We start from the raw sequence: 16,200 nt of genomic DNA on the forward strand, positions 1-16,200 counted from the left end.
ATCATAACTTTTAATTGTGAAATAATTTGTAATACATTACGGAAGCAATTATGTTAATCGAAATGTTATGTACCTATACATGAAAATTGTTTACTCTTATGTTTCTTAATTAGGGATTTTAAGGGGCCAGATGTCTGACATTTTAATTCTCAATATATCAAAATAGAGAAAAATTTTGAAAAGCAGTACTCAACAATATGTAACTATAACTTGTTTTCTTAACCACTTCCTAAAAGGAGTTAGAAAGGTCGGCCCCTTAAATGATCTTCTCCAGATATCTCTTGAACGGTCCATACTTTCTAAACTCTTGTTTAACAAAATGTGTTTAAAATGAGAGGAGCTTTCTTTTCACATCAAGAAAAAGGGGCTGGTCCTTCAATTAGGGGTCGATAAGGCTCTAAAGTCTTTTAATCATAACTTTTAATTGTGAAATATTTTGTAATACATTAGAAAAGCAATTATGTTAATCGAAATGTTATGTACCTATACATGAAAATTGTTTACTCCTATGTTATGTAATAAAGGATTTTCAGGAGCCAAAAGTCCGAACTTATCATCAACGTCCCAAAATTAAAAAAAATCAATTTTAAAAAGCAATATTGAAACAAAATACGCTTAATACGCTTAAAAATGTGGTTAACAATCTGCAACAAAACTTGTTTGTTTTCCGTTCCCAGATCTCTTCCAGATAAATCAAGAACAGTAACAGATTTCTAAACTTTTAACACAAAATGTATCGAAATCAAAAGACCTCTTATTTGATAAGAAATGAAAACGGACTGGTCCCTAAATTAGGGATCCAATGGGGTGTATAATCCTTCATCCATCTTTTAGATCACATCTGCATTTTCTGATATGTTTCGTTGATGAAGATAAAAGGCAAGGTCATTTCCTATTCTAAAAATCGGACGGAAGACCTCCTCGTTGCTCGCAACGAGATCGTGTCTAGTTCTACATATTATTTACAGTATTCATGGTCTTACCCAGACACTTTGTATTATTTTATTACGACCATGAGCTAAAGTGTGTATGCCAGAGTCTATAACTATCCGTTTGTTATCATAGAGATTTCGCAATGTTTTGCAGACAGATACTGAAACAGCTGGTTGTAACATCTAAACAAATTCATTGAATGACTCATGGAACAATGATCATAGAGGGCTCGCTTACAACCCAGTTGTTTTTAGTGTTTGTCAATTACAGATATGTTTTACTCCTTTAACAGTCTTCTCCATGTCGTCATTAAAGAAACTGTTTAACATGGATCTGAGACCAATGAATTCTTCCACTGGTTTCCCTCTGCAGTCATCCTTTATTTTGCCGAGGACCTTAGCGCTTGTGATGGAAAAAAGAAAGTGAATGAGAAAAAAACTGGTGTCAAAAAGAGTTTTATGAAACATATTTTGATAAAAATCTTTTTTGGATATCATAGCAAAGGCAATTCGTGTTTGTAAACAAAGAGTGGCCTTTTCTCCGTTTGCAGATTTAATAAAGTCGTAGTTAACCTCGAACCTGGGCAGCTTAGCCAGGTTAAGAATAAAAAAAAATAAGCTATACCTAGGCGATAGAGAACAACGTTGCTTTTTCTGAGATTGACGTCCTCCAGGTCTTTATTGAAGTTCTTAGAAGATATAAAGTTGGGCTTCGCACATACTCTACGTCATCTCTTTTTGGTCCCTCTCTTCCACATGCTCTCATTGGCTTTCCCACAGTAAGAATTATTTGTCAGCTTTTAAAAATTCTTTCTAGAAATCTGTTGTAGCCTGAGACATCATTTGCGTATCAAAACCAATGCTTGACTTCAACCAAAGGGACTGTGTACATCATAGAACCCTTTGGAGTGTGGATAATACACAGCCTTTCGACAAATAGTACATCGATCTTAAATTTCCATAATGAAGAACAACATCGTTAAGACAAGGAAGTACTAGTTCCTAACTTATCTTTGGGCATCAAACTTTGAGAAGTTAACATATCATTTGTAATGGTTTTAATTTGTTTTCTAAAGCAAGAGGATAATCACTGTGATTTTCGTGTAATGAGGTTGGACATTCAAGATCAACCTCTAGTATATACCCCAAGTACGAGTCATATGGGATATTTTATTACAGCAACCATTTTCTATTTGCTCTGGATAGATCAAAAAGCATTATCACACTTGTTTTTATATATAAAACATGGTAATCTCCAATGTCTTTCATTTTATAGATTTGTTTTCCATACGTTTTCAGTTTGAACGTACTCACTCTCAGATATATCAAATTCGAACAGCTTTTTTCAAAATGTTGTGACAGGGGGTAGCCCTCTGACATTAAACCTATCTTAAGAGTACATGTAGTCATATAGATAAACCATTATCCTAAGTAGGAGACCTTTATCAACCTTAGACTGAAAATGTCGAGGTAAAATTTGAAACCTCGACTCCCCTCCCCCTTCTTTGGCTAGATCTCTTACTTAGTGTCTAGAAAGGCATTCAAAAATTGCAGCGAATCAAAGAAACGCAAAAGTAATGTCTTTCTTCATATTGTTTGGAATACATGATATTTTCTTATCCTTTTATCTCCCAATGGCACTTGTTATCTGGTTTATGTCGTAATTGCAACTGTTGTGCATAATATCAGACACATTAAATTCCACAGGGTTCAAGCTTTTGGTTGGGTGTGGTTAAGGAATGATTTTGACTTGATATGCAAGATTAAACATGCAATGATATGCTTTCCAAGTCAAGATAAAAGACAAAGGACACCTTGTATTAATTATTAACGTGCTTGAATGGCACCAATTAATTTTTTTCTGAGTTTAAAAATGACATTGTAAGGGGACCATGAAGAGAGCAATAAGGAACATGTTCATCCGATAAATCTTGTCTTGTGAACCAATCAAGACAAGAAATTACAGTAGAATGTTTCTTCATTGTTCTAACCCCATTTGCCTGCTCATGCTCCTAAAGGATTGCATTTCTCGCTTCAGTTATATGAAGGGGGGGATTTCATTTTTTACAAATCCAACCGCGTTGACTGATATGTCGTTTGTCTTTTCAAATCTATTAATCTTGGACAAAGGTATGGAGAAATCTTATCCCTTAGTATTCAATTCAAATTCATATTTTATTTAGATTGGCACACGTGTAGATTGGTCCTCAGTACTAATTTGATGAAGCGGGGATGAAATCGCCCCAAGGAAAAAATAATCGTCAGTTTGTATGTTGAGTACGGTCTTTTCCTTTGCAAATTTTGGTGGAAAGGGAAGATAACTGCTCCAAGGCAGAGGAAACGAATTCTACTGTATTGACTTCCATTTTTAAAATCCATCTTTAACTTCCATCCCTATAAAATTGTTGTTAGCTTATCTATAAATTTTGTAAGCTTTTGTTATCTGCTCTTTGCTGTAAAATCTTTCTGGTAAGGGATGGTGACACCAGCGACATTCACGACCTGCTTCTGAGCATATCTTGCACATTTTTTACCTCGAAAAAATAGGTGTTAGGTGAGTACACCATTTTCCTGTTGATTCTGTAGCTATTTATATGTTCTGAATTCCACATGGCATCAGCAACGTCTAAGCCTTCTGTATTTCGTTGGTTTTTTTAGTGGTTGAGAATTCTCTTCATATTTATGTTTAAATGAATCCTTTTTAGTATGATTTTCGTAAGTAATATGATCGATACAAAGACCTTGTCAGCAAATACAATCTTCCGTTAGGTAGAATGCTGACTGACGTTTTTCAAACTTATTGTTGGGCCATTATTATTCACCGAATCTTCTACGGATTTTCCCGATTTGACAAAGAGCATACGGCGGATGTGACCGGTCAGCAGGGGATGCTCTATGCTCTAGGGCATCTGATCTTACCTCTTATTTTTGTAGAGGTCCGTGTTTCCTCTGGCCCTGTTCTGTTTTTCCTTTGGAATTTTGATTTTGAATACTGTTTGTTATAACCACACTTCATATTTTATCCGCTTCACTGTTTTCTCCATATGTTTTGATGTGACGTTTAAAGTTATCTTTTCTATTAAATTTTAAATGGTAAACAGGACATTCAGAGGCATAAGGTGATCCAGGCACGATTCGTTGATGTCGATTTAAATTACATTTCTGCTTGAATGATTTTACGCAGTCATAGCAATCGGTAAACATCGTTCCTCTCCATTAAAGCACAAGGTTTACCAGAGGGGTGTTCAGCAATGCGAGTGCTCGTGATTGCTAGCCAAAATGTATGTTGCAGGTAAGGGGAAAATTAGCGTGGAACCCGCCACTGAACAAAATCTTTAATACGCTCTGTAGCAACCTCTAATGATACAACGTCCACTAATGATATAATGTTTCATTAGTGGTCAGGATGTTGACCACTAATGATATAATTTTATCATTAACGAACAACCTAACCGACCGCTAATGATATAATTTCAGATTTGTATCATTAGCGGTCAAAAACCGTAACCTCTAATGATATGGAAAAAAACTGAGAAATAAGTACTACCTTGACCACTAATGATATACATTTGCACACATTTTCAATTGCATTAGTGGATGGATTTGAAACCTTTAATGATAAAACATGATAAAAGATTATATATATATATATATATATATATATATATATATATATATATATATATATATATATATATATATATATATATACATATATATACAGTAAAACACGGTTATAGCGAACACGCTTATAATGAATTGACGCTTACAGCGAAGTGAATTTCATTCCCCAAGTCTCTATTTCATGTTGTAAACTTGACGGATATAACGAATTACGCTTATAACGAAGTTAAATTGGCCGTCCCTGGGATTTCGTTATAAGCGTGTTTTACTGTATATATATATATATATATTTATATATATATATATATATATATATATATATATATATATATATATATATATATATATATATATATATATATATATATATATGGGTTTGTTAATTATAGATTAGAACAACAAGGAATATCAATTAAAGTTAGTTGAATTAAAACTACTTAAACAATAGGGATCATGTCGTTGTAACAAAGAATATTAGCCCAAGTTAAAAATTGGCCCGCGTTTCATTTTTCAACATTGATTATTGATTCGGGGTGGGGGTGGGGGTGGGGGGCTTTTTTAACGTTGAAAACTGAGACCAAAAGTCGTGAAATGTATACCCGGATTTCATTTTTCAACATTGATTATTGATTTGGGATATTGGGGGGCGGGGGGGGGGGAGGAGGGGCGGGGGCTTTTCTAACGTTAAAACTGCGACCAAACGTCATTTTTCAACAGCTCAAAAAAAATGTTTTTTTCTAATCTCTGATGACCTCACACGTTGAAAATTGACCAACTACAGGTTTTTGAACTGTCTCTGAAATGGAACTTGCTCTACCTAATTATTTTGTATCTGATAAAAAATTTCAGCTCCATGTTTTAATTCCTAATATTATCCGATATTCATGCCGATATGGATTTTTGTTTTTTCAAACAACATCGTCTCAAGCCATGGTCCGGTGTCCGTTTATATATATATATATATCTCCACCATGATTATTCATGTTGACCGTGGTTTGCTAAGATTGTCAAACCAATACCGGCCGTTTATGTTATATTTCCGGTAAATCGCTTCAACTTTAATTTATTTTGAGAAGTCATGATAATTAACTGACAGCACAATAATGAGCAGTTTTCATATTTTTATCAGACAAGTCGCGATCAGTGATTATTTAATTAATTCAACTTAACAATAACTTTTCTTAAACTTGCAAGATTAACAAAATTATGATTAATAAGCTACTTATCTTGATTTGACAGAAAAAAATATTGAAATGTGTTCAATACAGATACAAACACTACACAGAAACTTTTTCGTGGGTGTGTTTAGGGAGTATTGGACATTTATGACGCATTCGCCGGCGTAACGAGGAATCTTGACCCGGGTTGAAATTTGACCCGGATATCATTTTTCAACGTTGAAAAATTGATACCAAAAGTCGTGAAATTATACCTGGGGTCAGTTTTCAACAGCTTGAAAAATATTTTTCAAACTTCTTAGGACATCGACACGTTAAAAACTGATCATGACCCTGTTGAAAATTGACTCCGACTTCAGAGTTTTGAACTGTCTTTGAACAGAAGTGTAACTTGCTCTTCACAGTTTAATTGTACATGTGTGTACTTAAAAGTTTCGGTTTCAAAACTTTAACTCTTTCATACTATCCGCTATATTTGCCGTCTTGGGTATAATGACATTTCAAAGGTTGATTTTTCTGACTTCAATCATTTAATATTTCATTTGACTGAAAACGTGGTATGTAGCAACCTCTTTTATTATACTTTCATGTTAAATACTGAAATCTGATTTGTTTAGACGCAGTTGATAATTTGTACTATTACCCTCAGCGTTAGCAACACACTTGGCAACGGGTAACACAACGAATTGTTACATGCGCGTAAATTATGCGCGTACAGTTCGCCGTAGAATTCACGTCATTTCTATACAAAAGCAGAAAAATTTCTTTAAAATTAAGACATTCAGTATAATAAAATAAATAGTGCCTATTTGGGAGGATAACAGTTGACATTGACACCCCTCGAAAACCATTGTCAACCTCCGCTTCGCGTCGGTTGACAATGGTTCTCTCGGGGTGTCAATTTCAACTGTTACCCTCCCAAACAGGCACTATTTATATAATGATACACTGTCCACTAACGATATAATGTTGCATTAGTGGACAGAATGTTGACCACTAATGATATAATTTTTTCAAACCCGGGTCAATTTTCAACCCGGGTTAACATTTTTTGTTACACCGACATAATCACCATTGTTGAAGTAGTTTTAATTCAACCAATATTATTTCATATTCTTTGTTGTTCTAAGGTATAATTAACAAACCCACATATTCAACTTAAAAATAAATTAGTGATTCAATTGTGCTACAGACCATAATAGCAAATAGTCTTGTGTTGTATATGGTTTAATTGTAAAATTCTTCAGAAATATTTTTTTTACAAGCTAACCACTTTGAGTTTAATATACCCGGTAATCATTTTTGGTACAAGTTAACTATATCTGGTCAATCACTCACTTCCTGTCAGCCTTACTGACCAGTCCGGTCTCACTTTGTCAATCGTCTTCAATCTTGTTAGACGCGTGCCTCGAACCACTAAGTAAGTCTTTTTTATTGAAGTAATTGCTCAAATTTGTTAGTATTAAATTGTATTTTTGAAGTATAGTTACAGATGGAAATTTATTTTACAGATAAAACATTCTTAAAAGTATGGCACACCATTATGGTCTTTAAAGTAATTTACAGTTAAAGGTATAAAGTTAAATTCTATATTTTCCTATTTAGTAATTTGTTATTTCTATTTGTTGTAGTTTTTTACCAATATTATTCATGACGGCAACGTTTCCACACAAAATAAAATATGAAACCCGTGTGACTTTTGTTTGCGTTGTGCAAGGTTAGCTATCTGCTGCACCAGGCAGAATAAGTCTTATGAATTGGACCTTTTTCATGTTAATAAAATCCCGCTAAAAGTTTATCAATAATGTTTTAATATCGTAAAATTGCTTTTCTTCAAACTCTCTTCAACTAAAAATATTTAGCACAACTCCTTTTTGATTAATGATAATCAATTTGGATCTTCAAGTAAACAGACGAAGTCATAAATGGTATGTATTTTGTCTGTATGCGACTATTTCAGTTCAAGTAAAAAGGCAAAATATCAGGGTAATGTCAGAATGGTGTATTTTAAAGGACAAAATACATGTATATGATCAAATAACGCAAATATAATTACACGACCTTAAAAATCATACGCAAAGCATATTGTGCGTTGTTCTCGCGTAGGTTCCGAAGCAGATATCGAGATATATGTGCTAATCATGCATACTGTAGATTTGTCTATCTATCCAACTATCTATCTATTTATCTATCTATCTATCATTTATCTATCTATCTATTTCATCTTTGATTAGATTGAAGTTTTCGTGACTGTGTTATAAGCCTTAGGATTCTTGTGTAGATTATTATAGAGTATACACAGTATTTGAATCGCTACTTGAAGCAGACGTTTATTAAAGAATTTTAAGTGTTTTGAAAAATGAGGATAATATTGTATCCATACACTTAACAAAACTTTTAAGTGTCCACCAAGTATAATGTATTTATTATAATGAAATAAGCACATTTATTTGTCTTGCCGTCAGGTTGACCGATTTCCACTTAACTTTTAAATAGTGAAGAACAATGGATTGACCTTGTTCTCTGGTCATGACCCAAGACATTGACCTTTGTTAAATATCACAAACACTTCCAATTTGGTTGATTTTTTGCTCAGAACTTTTGGATTGTTTTAAGTTGCCGATGGGAAAGATATATATAAATATACATTTGAATTTTTTTTTATAATTTTCATTTTGATTTTAGTACCCACAATTTAAAAATATGACATCATAAAGTTTACCTTTTCCCGCCATTTTCTCATTTTTAGCATAAAACGGCTTGTTTTTAGGTAGTTTTTCTTTAAGGAAACATTGAGCGACTGCTTGAACAAACAAAATATTTTCACCAAAGATGTATCTATCCAATACTTATACGTGACAAAAAGTTCATTCTTGTTCAAAGAGTCGCTCTATAATTCCCATTCGAAAAAAGATAAGAAAATGTCAATTTTTGATTGATTTTGATTAAATTATGAAAATAGCGTCACTTCTGACGTCATATACTGCCAGTGAGTGCATATAATCAAATAAATAGGTGAAAAACATATTTCATGTCAACTCTATTATAAAATAACACAACAAATTAATGTACCTGAATCATTTTAAAAATAGCGAATTTTGGGGGCCAAATTTGACTAATATCATATATAGTTCTTATTTGTTCTAGTGTTGTATACCGGTATATACTGTTTATCAACTTTCACTCACTGAGAAATGAGTAAAATTTGTCTTGGAAACAATGCAGACACCAATATTCCAACTGTTATAGGTTTTCGCGATGAATATTTTGTCCATGCTAAGTGTTTTTCTTTTTTACCTATCGCCTTTGACTAATATCAATCACAAATATGGTTAATCATATTCAGCAGAAAAACACCAACATAATGCTTTTGAAACTGACAAGTTAGTAGTTTTGTTGAGTGTAAATAAAAAGGCGTAATGCTAAGGTCGGCTACACGTTCCTGCTTCCACTACTTTTTACGTAATATTTTGGTAATCATAAAAACAAGATTTCGATATAAAGCCAAAAATAGAAAGTCAACGGGGATGTTGCATTGCAGTTGACATAAATAATGTTGAAAAACTGTGCAAGATGTTTCGAGTAATTCTGAGTGGATAAAAATGTAAACTTTTTCCATTATCAATCTCCGTAGGAAATTTGTTTTCGTTCAATTTTACTTCTCCCAGTAAAAAGAAATGAAGAGTCATTCAACAAAGACCCCCCCCCCCCTGAAAGTGGTCTGAAAGTGAGGGAAGAAGTAACCTCAGACAGACTATAAGAGCAATATATCTAAAACTTTTTCTTCTTAAAATGAAGTTATATGCAATGGGATATCTACAATATAAGACAATAGAGTAATTATAAAACACTATTTTGTGCAATATAAAAACGATAGATCCATTTTGGGGTTTTTTTCTCCCTAGAAAGAGCCCTGGAGTGCGCATGATAATGTAAACCTCCTAAAAATACATGTGAAAAAAAATTGTCCCATGATCAACATCGCAATGGAGTCTTTACTACTGGACATTACTTCTGATGTGACGGATTCTGCAAATGTAAAGACGACCGTATAACTTGAATACAATAACCTGTGCCCAACCTTATTTTATTATCAAGTGATATTAGTCTTTAGAAAGATGAGAAATATATTTATGCTGTGTACAAAAAGATAAGTAAAAAGTGCCCAACAACATTGTATTAAAAGAAGCAACACTATTTTATCCTCACGTTTTATCGATTAATCCACTCCACGAGAATATCATCCGGTTGGTAACATATTTCTAACATAATAATCGAGGTACACAATGAATATACTAAGATCGTTTTGTTAAATGTATATACAGGCGTTATATACTTTCCTATGAACATCCAAAATTAGGTCTGAAAACACAATTGTATCATCGACTTAAAGATGAACACCACTCGTAAATAAGGACCGTCACACAGGTAAATAAACATTCGATTTAGTTAAACCAGATTTCACACCTGAATCTCGTGGCCGATCTGTAGGTCTACATCGATTGGAAAACAAGTGTAAACTCGAATTGATTTAAATATATCTCATGCACATGTGCAAAGAAATTTCATTCAAAGGAGTTAATTTTACATCACGTGTTGTTACGAATGTAGGCAATATGACAATGTCACAAGAAGCAACTACTTCTTTTTATTTGGTATTCGGCTAATCAATTATCTATACGACAGACTGGCAATCGTTTTGATGTGTCTCTCTCTCGCTCAACTGCACACAAGACATTAAAGTTGCGTGCATTTTGAAAAAGATATTCTTAAATGCAATTGAACGGCCGGATCAAACAGCACAGAACATAGCTGCACAGACATTTCAGTTTGTTAGTGGTTTTCTTGGGATCAGTAGTGTACTCGATTGAACCCATATTAGAATGAGTTTTCCCACTGGGGAGATTCAAATCATATAAACCGCAAGTGAAAACAATCAATAAAGTTACAGGTTTGTTCATGTAATAATAATTAAACAAACAATCGAATTTTTAAAAAAAAAAAATCATACTAATGGTATACTTTTATGATTCCTATTTAAGATTGTTGTGGATAATTATCTCATGCTTTTAATTGATCACTCTGGATGGCCTGGTTGTGCCCATAATGCACGGGATTTTCTTTACAACAGTTGAAAATGGAGCGCTACATGTAGCTCCACCACATATGCACATCATTGCAAATTCTGCCTACCTCTTAAAACAATGGCTAATAACAGCGTTAAGAGACAATGGAAACCTGAGTAAACAGAAAAAAACGTGTCAGTTTTGCTCTCTTCTTGCCGACAGACGGTTGACGGTGCAAATGTACGAAAGCCGAGAAGGATCATTCGAGATTCGAGATTCGAAATACGAGATTCGAAATACGAGATTCGAGATTCGAAATTCGAGATTCAATATCTAAATTAACCAATCAAATCAAGGATCTGAAAATATGTATCCTAGCGACATCAAACTGTTCTAAATAAAAATCATACGTACATGCTCTTATATACAAATAAATGCTATGTTCACTTCTCCCTACCTAACTAAATAATTATTTGTATTTACTTTTACACAGAATATCTAAGTAGACTAGTAATAATGCAGTGTGCTTCGCGGATCTAAGTGATTTTGTTTGCCCTGGTGCATTTCCACCTGATGCGTTTGAACCCTAAGGTATTTCACCACCAGTAATAGTTTAAAACCCGGGTTTATTCACCCCTTTTGTGTAAAAATGCGGTTATGATAGAGAACTTCATAAGCGTAGCTAATTTTTTCTGTAGGGGGTCCTAGGCCAATTTTAAAAAATTTTACTATGTAAATTTAATAAGCTCCAATTTTCCCGAGGAGGGGGTCCAGATCCCCTGACCACCTCCTTTCTAGATCCCCGCATGAAGATTAGTACATGTATCTAAATAATCTAAATATAAATAATCTGTCCTGTTTCACTAATAAATATAAGCATTACTTATCGTTTTTATGCATGTATACAGTGATACACTAGTACTATGATTATAAACAAATCATTGAGATATTATCACATCATATGCATACGGAATTATTAATAAATACAATTTTTTTCCTTTTCCTCAGTAAGCAACTTATTATGAGTCTTACTTTTGGAATTGTTTTCAATATAGAAGGATACCTACTATCTACAATTAAAGGTAGGGATGATAGGGCGCAAATTTGTTCACATTGCCGATTTCTTGTGCAGAGAACAGTAAAACCCTTTATTTGATTGTGCATGAATATTTCAAAATTAATTGTTGTACATATATTTTGTTATAATTCATTCATTGATATATCAACAAGAAAGAATAAAAGCATATGTTTCACAGCCAAGTTAAGTTTCTCTGTAGTTTCCTACCCCCCTATCCCCCACCGCACCAAAATTGACAATAATTACATATAAGTCATACAAATGTTTACTTTTTTTGTAAATAAATCTCTAAAGATGTAAATAAGCACTGCAAACAAAGATGTGTGTATTTAATATACTACTACATTACACTTAGCCAGATAAAATGTAATCAGGATGAAGCTACAAGGGGTGAGTGGTGCAAATTTACCAATTTGTCGCCATACACACAGAACACCAAATAAAGAAACTGTGAGTGGTGTGTGGAATGCATAAAAGATGGCGGCAAATTATCTCAAATAATCAGTGCAAAAACCCACAAATAGGCTGTTATTTGTCACATATCCTGCAAAAACATTGATAAAAAATGTTATCGTCCCATAACATAGCCGATTAAGTTAATGTGTACATATGGTCAACGTACATGTAATTCTAATATACAAGAAGGCGGACGTATCAGGCGGGGATCCAGAAAATTAAATTTCAAAAATGATCGGTTGAATTACAATAAATGCTTTGAAAATTGTTTTAAACTATCGCACGGGTCAAAATGCTTAATAGAAGCTATGTACAGTGTAATTGGAAACTTTCATTTTATATCAATATGTAGTATTACCTATTATAACAAATGAGAGTGTAGCACAACTGCCACAAGCAATACATGTCCTTTACCGGCACCACCTCCCTCCCCATAAAAAAATGAAACAATTGTCGTTTTATTTGCTAAAATGTGTGTGGTTCAAGATTTTTCTAAAGGACATACCCGATTAGAATTGAAAAAAAGAGTCGTACGTTTATAACAAATTTTGTCAAAACTTTTAGATTCATTTGGTTATATTTTGGTCCATTTGGGTAAATATATGCACCAGCGCAGCTCTAATTTATATATAATCAGGCCATAAATTCAAAATATTTTCAAAAATTAATAGCTTTAAATCCAGTGGATGAAAGAAAAGGAAAGCAAGTCGAACTCGATGAGTGCTAATACCTGTGTTGAATGAATGGTACAGTAGGATATGCGCAAAAAAGTCCCGTCTACTCTTTCCTACCCTATAATTATTGGAATATTAAATCCGATTAAAAGAGTCAAATTAAAAATCAAGTACGGATATGTACCTGTTTATCAAAAGTAAAACTACTCATAATTTATCTACAGTGCATCGTTGTGGAGCTACACAGAAAGTTTTATATCAATTTGCCGAGCCAAATGAAAAAAACCTGGAAAACGAAGAGAAAACAAAGTGGGGACAGAATAACTGACAAATTAATTAGGACTATATAGCCGCCCCCCCCCCCCTCTTGAAATGTATATACTGAAAACAGATTATTGGCGTATACGATCCGCACACAATTTAAAGAAAATTTCATGTGTTTTTTATCATTATCGCTAGCTAATGTAAGACATCACAAATACCCCAAGCCCCCTCACGGAAAAAGAAATGCTAGGTGATGAGAGAGAGAGAGAGAGAGAGAGAGAGAGAGAGAGAGAGAGAGAGAGAGAGAGAGAGAGAGAGAGAGAGAGAGATGTAAATCACAGGTGCGCTAACACCGTTAAAATTAAAGCTTGCTAGTTGGTCTGCCCTACCCTAGCTACCTCCTCTCTTTTCTCGTTTAAGAGGCTTAATTATTGTCTATATATGCTTGTAACAAATCAAATCAATTTCAAATTCTAAATCAAACTGAATTTGACACTACAAAACTCTCTCTGTGTCTGTCTGTCTGTCTGTCTGTCTGTCTCTCTCTCTCTCTCTCTCTCTCTCTCTCTCTCTCTCTCTCTCTCTCTCTCTCTCTCTCTCTCTCTCTCATATCGACAATGGCATTGCCATACCCTACAATACACTATTCTTATCTGGATTTTTGTCTTTGAGGTTGTAAATCATTATATCTTCTATGGTTTAAAACTTTATCCTAACCTATATTTTGACATGTCGATTATTTTTTTGAGTTTCGTTTCATAGCTATAACATTTAGATTAAACAGATCTTTCTTCGCGAGCCGATTTTTACACAGTTGGGGCGAATACACTTTGGGTTGAAATTGTTCGGGGGGGAATACATACAGGGCAAACAAAACCACTTAGATTCGCAAAGCCAACAGTGTTATTTCTACTTTAATTGTTTTTACTGTGTAAGGTTAATTCATCAATGTTAATATAACCATCAACCACTATTTAAGAGCTATTAAGACATTTATTTGTAGGAAAGAGCATGTACGAATGATCTTTATTTAGAACAGTTTGATGTTGCTAGGATACAGGTTTCAGATCCATGATTTGATTGGTTAATTTAGATATTGAATCTCGAATTTCGAATCTCGAATCTCGTATTTCGAATCTCGTATTTCGAATCTCGAATCTCGAATGATCCTTCTCGGCTTTCGTACAAATGGCCACAGGAAAGGCGGATTAAGATGGGAAATTTATTTTCATGATCCCGAAGTGTTATGTTCCTACATAATTATAGGCTGTATACTGCATAATTTATGCATCATACATGATGAAGACATTTAAAATTCGTTGTCGTACAACCGGTCTGCAAAAACGACAGCAACTTATGAACTTGTAATATGGCCCTAACCAATTCCTGCATTCCTTGCACGATTCTTAAATTTAATAATTGATGAAGCATTTTGCCACTGATGGTGAGAAGTCTTATGTAAATTAGACATTTCTTCGTAATATGCTCGTAATGATTTGCATTGAAATTAAGGATTTTCATAAAGTTAAAATTGTCAAGTTTTTTTTTACTTTGTCAAACCTATTTTTTTTATTCTCTAAATGACTTTTGTGCAATGCAAAGATAATTTTTCAAAGTAGTTATTAATGTACGGTACATGTGAGAAAACATACATATTGTTCAATCACCAAACTGTCTACGAATATTTCTTCTTTCCCGATTACCACAAAGAGCACACGGCCGGTGTGACCGATCAGCAGAGAATGATCACTTCTCCATGGAATTTAACATGATTTGCTCTGCTCCTGATTTGTATATTCCTTTAAACTTTTGACTTTGAACAATATTCGTTATCTCCACATTCCATTTTTCATTCGCAAGCTTATCAATGAATGTAAACCTTTTCATAATATGTTTTTTTTTTCAATACAGAGAGTTAATAAAAACATTAATACATAATTAAATGTTATGATGCTTAAAACATTGAATTTAATCTTCCTAATAAAAAGAATTTTGAAGAAGACTAGTCAACAATTAACTTTAAACTTGCTAATTTTACTTCATTGTAATGATGATGTGGCAAAAGGATTTATTATACTATCGTCCATGTTTCTATCATATAACCTATATTAATTTTCTCAACCAGAGTCTACACTGCTCTGTTTTTTGCCAATTTGAAAGACAATATTAACAACATGTTGAATTGAAAAGAGCATTTTATTACAAATGCCAATGTAAATGTAGCGGTATTGTCCGCTATCAAACTGTATGTTACACCTGTTTCAATGAAAAATAAAACAACAAAAAAGATACAGTATCATGAATATAAAAATTGTACATACACAATGAAAAACACATGACTAAGGAGTGGCAAAAACGAAGGCACTACTATATCTATTGACGAAATTCACTTCGTACTTACATTGTTTGAGCTGCTAAAGTCTCAAAGGAAAAAGAATGCCGTGTCAATCAAAATGCTCCATATAAAACGACGACAATACATCAAAAAATCCAAAAAACTTATCAAAATCTTCTCACTTCTAAAGTTGTGGTAAACAAAGATCACGTGATCAAAATAATGAGTGTAATATTAGAATCTAAAACGGTACACATGCCTAATCCGGAAATTGACAAAAATAACAATTAATAATGAAGATGGTATAAATTACTTTATGCTTCACATAAATACAATTATTGACATTCACCACCCTGTCATGTTAATCCATACATACAATAAACTGAATTATGAGAGCCCCTTTTAAAAGTTTAAATTTAAATAAATTTTAAAAATACAACATGATATATGAAAATTGTAGATTATTTTTAAATTGAAACCATTCAAATCAATGTAATTATAAGCAATAACATACTTTTTTGAAGATTCATACAGGTTATGAAGATAGCGATCATTGCAGAAACTAATTACATTTTAATTAATTTTTGTTGGGT

The 16,200-nt window shown here is 33.3% G+C and overlaps 1 protein-coding gene across 4 annotated transcripts in view; it reads right to left on the reverse strand.

Moving 5' to 3' along the window:
- LOC105333090 (monocarboxylate transporter 6) overlaps positions 1–15,811 on the reverse strand; it is a 31,850-nt gene extending 16,039 nt beyond the window's left edge. For 2 of the 4 annotated variants that reach the window (XM_034467527.2, XM_034467525.2), the window contains exon 1: positions 15,674–15,811. The gene's annotated coding sequence lies outside the window, so the exon portion shown is untranslated. Of the gene's footprint in view, positions 1–3,851; positions 4,076–9,943; positions 10,413–15,673 lie in introns of those variants that run through there. The other 2 variants (XM_011435908.4, XM_011435909.4) reach the window with 2 other exon arrangements.
- Between the last annotated feature and the right edge of the window lie 389 nt (positions 15,812–16,200).

This window comes from Magallana gigas, chromosome 6 (assembly GCF_963853765.1).
Source record: "Magallana gigas chromosome 6, xbMagGiga1.1, whole genome shotgun sequence".
NCBI classification, from domain to species: Eukaryota; Metazoa; Mollusca; class Bivalvia; order Ostreida; family Ostreidae; genus Magallana; species Magallana gigas.